Here is an 8,778-nt window from a genome sequence, read left to right as displayed (position 1 = left end):
CAAAAAGTTCCTGAGCCATACAACTTCTTTGGCTATCTCAGAGGCTGCCACATACTCAGCTTCCATGCTTGAGTCTGAAACGCATTTCTACTTAACACTCCTCCATGCTATGGCTCCACCTCCTAAAGTAAACACATAGCCTGATGTAGACTTACTATTGTCCCTATCTAATTGGAAGTCAGAATCCATGTAACCTACAAGGAGCAAATCATCTGCTTGGTAAACCAGCATATAATCTCTAGTCCTTCTCAGGTACTTTAATATATGTTTTACGGCAGTCCAATGTCCCTGTCTTGAATTACTTTGATATCTGCTAATCATGGCCACGGCAAAATAGATGTCCGGTCTCGTGCATAACATAGCATACATTAGGCCTCCTACAACTGAAGCATAAGGAACTGTCTTCATTTCCTCTATCTCTTTTGATGTCTTAGAAGACATCTCTTTAGATAAAGATACTCCATGTTGAAAAGGTAAAAAACCTTTCTTGGAGTCTTGCATACTAAAACGAGCTAGGATTGTATGATATATGAAACTTGGGATAAGCACAATATTTTTTTCTTACGAACCCTTATTACTTTGATCTCGAGAATATGTGTGCATTCTCTCAAGTCCTTCATATCGAATTGCTTGGACAACCATACCCTTACTTCCGACAACACTTTGATATTGTTGCCAACTAACAAAACGTCATCTACGTATAGTACAAGAAATACCACCATGTTTCCATCACACTTCTTGAATACACAAGACTCATCCGGACACTGAATAAATCCATAAGACTGGATTACTTCATCAAATCGGATGTTCCAAGATCTTGAAGCTTGCTTTAGTTCATAAATAGATCGATTGAACTTACATACAAGATGCTCTTTGCCCTTTGTAATAAAATCCTTTGGTTGTTTTATATGGATGTTTTCTTCAAGACTTCCGTTAAGGAAAGCTGTCTTGACATTCATTTGTCAAACCTCATAATCCATATAAGTAGCAATAGATAAGAGTATCCAGATAGACTTAAATATAGCTACTGGTGAAAATGTTTGCTCATAATCGATTCTCTCTTTCTGAGTATACCCCTTCGGAACAAGCCTTTCTTTGAAGGTTTCCACCTTCCCGTTTGTCCTTCTTTTTCTTTTGTAGATCCATTTACATCCAATAGCTTTTACACCATTTGATGGTTCTACTAGCTCCCAGACTTTGTTAGAATACATAGATTCTATTTCTGAATTCATTGCTCTTTGCCAAGATGTCGCATCTTTATCTTGGAGTGCTTCATCATATTTCGGGGATCAGGTTCATGTTTACATGGGATCAAGTCCGAAGACTCTCCCAAAAACATGAATCTTTTAGGTTGCTCACAACCCTCCCACTACGACGAGGCACTGTCTGTAGTTGTGTATCATTTGTGATACGTGTTGTAGTTTCTTGTGATATTTCATCTTGCACTCTTGGTACTAAAGTAGACATGTTCTCTCTCATTTCTTCTAGAACAATTTCACTCATGGGTTTGTGGTTTATTACATAATCCTCTTCTAAAAATCAGGCATTCGTGCTAACAATGACCTTCTGATCTTTAGGACTATAAAACAAACCACCTTTTGTTCCTTTAGGATAACCTATAAACAGACGAACTTCTGTATGAGATTCCAACTTATCAGCATCTCCCTTCAACACATGTGCTAGACTACCCCAAATCCGAACATTACTCAGACTAGGCTTACGCCCGTTCCACAGTTCTGTGGGAGTAGAGGGTACTGATTTAGAAGGTACTAAGTTCAGAATGTACACTATTGTTTCTAAAGCATATCCCCAGAATGAATTTGGTAATTCTGAATAACTCATCATCGATCTAACCATTTCCATAAGAATCATATTCCTTCGTTCTGCCACACCATTCTGTTAGGGTGTACCAGGTGCAGACAATTGAGATTGAATTCCAAACTCTGATAAGTAATTCCTAAACTCTCCTGAAAGGTACTCGCCACCACGATCAGACCGTAGTGTCTTGATATTTTTACCATGACGTTTCTCCACATCAGTCTTTTACTCTTTGAACTTATCAAAGCACTCAGACTTGCGGTGCATCAAGTAAATATATCCATATCTTAAATAGCCATCTATAAAAGAGACAAAATATTTGAAACCACCTCTCGCTTGGATAGTCATAGGTCCACACAAATCAGAATGAACAAATTCCAACATATCTTTTGCTCTATACCCCTTGGCCTTAAAAGGTCTCTTGGTCATTTTTCCTTCCAAGCAAGATTTACAGGTTGGAAAGTTTTCCAACACTAATGAACCCAAGAGTCCATCGGCTATTAGCCTTTGAATCCTACTTAAGTTAATATGACCAAGCCTTAGATGCCAAAGATATGTTTGGTTCATCTTCGAAGGTTCCTTTTTCTTATTAGAATTAGAAGGTGTGCTATTAATTTCTATTTGTTGCTTTGTGGGAGTTATTGGATTTAGAGTATACAAATTGTCAACTAATGTACCAGAACATATAACTACCCTATTTTTCTTGATAACCACTTTGTTATCAAAAGTAACAGTATATCCATCCAAAAACAATTTAGAAACTGAAATTAAATTCTTTCTAAAACTTGGTACATAAAGATAATTTCTCAAAATCAAGTTTCTATTCCTATCAAATGATAAGTAAGCATCTTCCACTACAACAACTGCCACTCTCGTCACATTGCCCATGTAGACGATTATCTCTCCTTCACATAGTTGTCGGATTTCTTGAAACCCCTGCAATGTATTGCAGACATGATCAGTGACTCTTGTATCTACACACTAGGTACTGGTAGATAACACCGCTAAACATGTTTCAACTACTAGAGAATAATATATACCTTTATTGTTCTCTTTCCTACGAGGATAATCCGCCTTCCAATGTCCAGACTGCTTGCAAATGAAGCACTTGCCCTTCGGCTTCTTCACTCCTGCTTTTAGTCCAGTACCTAGAGATTGATTTACTTTCTTTGCCGAACTAGCTTGTTTCTTCTTCTTGTTCTTGCCTTTTGACTTAGAAGTTGAAACATTTTCAACAAAGTGGATTTGAGAACTATGACGAAATAGCCCTTCTGCTGCCTGAAGTTTCGTCAGTAGTTCTGCTAATGAAAATCCTTTTATTCATATTGTAGTTTAGGCGGAACTGCTCAAAACTTTTGGGTAGCGATTGGAGAATTATATTGACTTGAGTTTCTCCATCGATTTCAGCTCCAAGGATTTGTATCTCGTTCAAGTAAGCCATCATTTTGAGGATATGATCCCTTACGGGTGTCCCCTCTGACATGGTGGTTGTTAGTAAGTTTCTCATAGCCAGTTGCCTAGTAGCTCGATTCTAGTGTCTGAAGAGATCCTTGAGATTGCCCATCATGTCATAGGCAGTTGGCATGTCCTGATGCTGATGTTGCAGCACATTTGACATTGAAGCCAAAATGTAACACCGCGCCATCTCATCTGCCTTGACCCATTTCCTTTGATGCTCAATCTCCTCTTCACTAGAATCGCTATTAGGTATATTAGGGCAGACCTCCATCAGTACGAACTTATAGCCTTCAGCAGTTAGGACAATGTCCAAGTTTCTTTTCCAATCTATGTAATTGGGACCAGTAAGTTTGTTCTCTTTCAGAATAATAACCATTGGGTTGAATGTCATCCTAAGAATCATAAAATAAGTTTAGGTCAAAACTTTAGAATTTAGAATAATATTAAGTCCTCAAACAATATTATTTAAATTCACCAACACTTCAAAACACCGTGAATTTTGTATGCCACGATAGTGTGGACGTATACAAATTCAAAAATTTGTAAGAGAAGGTTTTACCCATTAATTTTATTCTTGTCAACCTAACTTTAATTTATGACAAATAAAATTAATAGTTGGTATTCCTTTGATCACACATATAATAGCAGTGACTCCGATGGGGAGGATACTATTAAATGTGCCTAAGTGTATATCATTACTTGATACTTAGTCCATTAAATAGGATTGTGCCCCTTCAGATGGAGAAGATCGCACGCTCCTAAATAATTTCCTATAACCATCCATAGAGGAAGTTTGATCTAGCGATCCACAAACAAACTCATCCGAATTGGAGGAAGGCACTCAGACCCAACGTGCAAGTTTGTTTGCATCGCTTACAAACCAGTAATAGAGATCGTGGAATTTATTTACTAATCCCTCTCCCACTTAGTTTTTTAAGATAAGGATTTTAACATACACACACACACACATCATAGCAAATAAAAGCAATAAATATGGAAAAATAATTTTTCAACTATTATGGTTGTTAGTATTAGCCCTAGTACCAATTATGAGATGATTGTAAAGGGCTTATATTATATCATATATCATTATTAATAAAAGGCAAAAGTTGGTTATTATATTTATTGCAGTTCAGTGCCGATTGAATAAATATAATAATGTCCTTGGGTAGTAGGTTCTTATCTACAGTATATCAATTGGTTGAATTGATAGTGAGATATTGTAGAGAACACTACTCTTAACTATTCCTAGTCAAGCATTAATATACAAGGACAATATTAATGCATTAAGATTAGCATGTAGGTCAACAGATGACTTGATCTCACAAGTCATGGATATGAGATATCAGGTTGACGCATGGGTATATATTAGAGAATATATGCCGAATAACCCGCCATGAGAATGTTTCATGGATCGTCATATTAGTGTCATAAACATTCTCATATGACTATTGGTATGAATAGTTCTTAGACCTGAGGTTACTACGGTTCCCTACATAAGGAGTTGTATACTTTGGTATCGTCAAATGTCACCCGTAACAGGGTGGACTATAAAGTCGATCACTGGGTATGTAATGAATTATGCGGAGGGATGTGAGTGATGTAGATGGGATCTATCCCTTCCATATGACGGAAGCGATATTTGTGGGCCCCTTGATTAGTAGGACACAAGAAAGCATGGTCAAACGTAAATGAGTCAATATGAGATATTGAGGTTATTTGATAAGTGTGTCTACTTGGAGATCAAGAAACACAAAAATTGATAAGAGGATGACACGGTCTATGCCTCATTGATCAATCTAGATATCAAGGATAGAGATATCAAGTCATACATGATGATAGCCACGGACAGGTTAGGTCGGATCTTGACTTTCTTGTCACTTGGGTAGCAATGATGCCTTGCTAGATACCACTCATTGTTTATGTATCGCAAATATTGATTTGGGTACATTACCAATGTTACGAGAGCCTATAGGGTCACACACAATGAACAAGTTGATATGGAGATGGGTCCATGTGATGAATCAATGGATTAAGTGTAATCCGAATTTGACTCATTGAGTTAGACTCAAAGGGATCCAATTGTTGGTTTGAGTTTAATTGCATGGGAATCAATGGGTTAGACTGATTCGGTGAACTTGAGTTCACCAAGGAAGTTGAATGGTCAAAATTGAACCATTGGATTGAATGGTTAGTTTTGAGCCACTAGATTAGATTAGAAGATGAAAGGGTGATTAGAAGATGAAAGGGTGGAGACTCTTGGTATACCATGGGATGATTATAAATATCATTTGGATGATATTTTTCATAAGTTTTTCATTGCTTGAGAAGGTGAAAAGTCCCCTTGTTCTTCTTCTTCCTCCTTCCTCCTCTTGGCCGAAATCACCATTGTGGTTGCTAGCACAACCTTGTGATTTCTTCTCCATCTTAATTTGTTTGTGAGACAAGCAAAGACAAGGCTTGTTCGTGTGGATACCATAGAGGCGCGGACGCTTGAACGCGCTGAGATCTGCATCTAAAGAAAGGTTGTTGTCGGGATTACGAAGGGCACGCAACAAAGGTATAATCCTATCATGTTGCTTAGTATAGATTATGAATAGAAATTGTTTCTTCCCTTCACATGGATTTGCTGGATAGAGGATCTAGTAATTTTTCGTTGCATTTTCGTGTCTTTGGTGCACTAGATTCCAACAATGACCTCTTCCATCACTGTCCTCCGTGTGCCACCAACCTTAGCTGCTGTCATCTTTAGCCTCCGCAATCGGGTCTAGTCGTCGCATCTATCTTACTTCTTTTTTTGTTGCACCTCTGGTCCTCAAATAGCACCATGCCTCACAAGAATACGATTCGCGACAAAAATAAAATTTTACATATATCGATCTTATATTCCACAAAGGAATGTACATAGAGTCTAGGTTGAACAATAATGTAAAATCCTAAAACTAATACAACTCCTGCTGTATTTAACACATACAATCATGCACACACATAAAATACCCTCGACATATTCGAGGGTCTAATCACACACAATCACAATAGGCCATAATAGTTGGAGCTTGCAACCACAGAGTTAATCTATTTGTACATCCTACTATTATCCTGGCTAAAATATGTATGACATGTGCATAATTAAACTAAAAACCAAACACATAGAGGTATACCCTAGCTCTGAAACCAATTGTTGGTTGCTACTTAGAATACTGTCCAAGTTCTCCTATACAAAAATTTGTACAAGCATAGAACTATCTTAGCAACCTGTGTGCTCTACTAAAGTTACATTTGAATTTCAAACGATGCTTAACATTATTAATCCAAAATTTTCCTTTAGGAGTTAAACTTGAATTGGGAACGAAATTTACCATTCTTACTTCCAGTTCAACCGATGTTGTCTTCCTAAATTAAACCATATTACAGAAGTTGATCAAATTTCTATTTCAAGGTTCGACTTCCAGGTCAACGTGGCGAGGCACTAGGCCTTCTTGGGTATGAGATCATCCATCACTACCTAGACAAAGCCTTTCAAAGAAGTTGGATATTTAAACTTCTCATAGTAAACAAGGTTTAACTATAGAGACCTCAATAGAAACACATTATCAAAACATGAAATCAAAAACTAAAATTGATAACAAAAACGATAACTTAAAACCGATAACCTCTTGTGTTTGGTTTTCCAAGATCTATACAAAAGATGAACTAGTTATGATGTAGAAACTAATAACTAGTTATACCTCTTGTAGCTTATAGACCTCTTGATCTTCTGTTGTATTCCCCTCCTTCTCTTGGGCGTCGTGTGGGCGACGATCTTCCAAGATGAAATCCACTCAAGCTTCTTCCAAGGCTTCCATGATCCGGCCACCAACTAACCTCCAAGGGATGCTAGACAAGAGAGCTTCCTTCTCTTCTTCTTCTCCTTCAATCAACCGACCACCAAGAGACCCCCACAATTGATGTCATCGGCATCCAAGGAAGAAAACGAAAGGAGAAGAGAAAAGGAACAAGGGCTGGCCACCAAGGATTGGAAGAGAGGAATAGAAGATGCGTTGTTGGGTGAGGCACCCCCTCCTTCTCTTTTATAATCCTTGGTCTTGACAAAAAAGGAAAGTTTTAAACATAATTAAAACTTCCTTATATTCCTTGCCAATGACTAAAGGGGAAAGTTTTAAAACAAAAAATTAAAACTTCCTCTTATACTTGTCATGGCCGGCCACCTCCTTGTGTTCCAAACAAGGAAAGTTTTAAACACAAAATTAAAACTTCCTTATTTGTTTCCGGTAAGAAATTTTAATAGAAAAATTTCTCTTTTAAATCTCTTGTTGGTTATAAAGGAAAATTATATAAATTAAAATATCTCTTTTAAACATGTGGATGGTTATAAAAAAGGAAAGTTTTATCAAAAATTAAAATCTTTATTTTAACTACAAATAAGGAAAGATATCAAACCTTTCTCTTAATTCTTTGTAGAAAGATATAAAAGGAAAGATTTAAAATTTTAAAAAACTCTCTTTTAAAACTATGGCTTCCACAAAAGGAAAGATTTTAAAAATTAAAACACTCTTTTAATTTTATGTGGCCGACCACCTAGCTTGGGCTCCAAGCTTGGCTGGCCATATAACTTGGCTCCATCCTTTGACTTGGCCGACCTTAGCTTGGGCTCCAAGCTTGGCTTGGTCGACCACAAAGAGATGGGTAAGAAGCTTGGCTCTAAGTGGATATAAGGCTTTATAAATAAGAGGCTACAACAGAGATCGAGAGGAGGAATTGGTTTTAGTCTCCCGATGAGCTTGAGCTTCCCGTGTTCGCCCCGAACACCTAACTCAAGTTCATCAATAATATCTCATTCCACTAAAGAGTTATTATTGCACTACCACACCAATACCATATTACAATATGGGTTCTTTCTTATCATGAGTGTGTTAATCTCCCTGTGTTTAAGATATCGAATGCCCACTAATTAAATGAGTTACTGACAACTCACTTAATTAATATTTAGCTCCAAGAGTAGTACCACTCAACCTTATTGTGATGTCGGACTAAGTTCACTGTAGGGTTTACATAACAATCCTTATGAGCTCCTCAAGGGGGCTCATCAACCTAGATTACTAGGACACAATTTCATTCTATAATCAATAACACACCATATAAATAATATCATTTCCCAACTTATCGGACATATTGATTTAACGAACTAAATTACACCCTTTGATAAATTAAAGAAATAAATATTAAGTATACGTGCTTGTTATTATATCATGATTAAGAGTACACACTTCCATAATAACAGAGGTCTTATTTTTTTTAATAGTCTGTATAAAAAGAACAACCTCAAATGGTCCTGCTCAATACTTTCAGAGTGTTCTAGTGCAATTTTATAGTCAAGATAAACCAATACCAAATTACACTACAACCATTCCATCTTGGTTGTGAGCAACTATTTATAATTTATAAGGATCTGATAACATGATCTTCTGTGTGACACCTCACACCATGTTATCTTCAATATAA

This window comes from Zingiber officinale, chromosome 4A (assembly GCF_018446385.1).
Source record: "Zingiber officinale cultivar Zhangliang chromosome 4A, Zo_v1.1, whole genome shotgun sequence".
NCBI classification, from domain to species: Eukaryota; Viridiplantae; Streptophyta; class Magnoliopsida; order Zingiberales; family Zingiberaceae; genus Zingiber; species Zingiber officinale.
The sequence above is the reverse complement of the archived record's forward strand: the minus strand, read 5'-3'. Positions refer to the sequence as shown.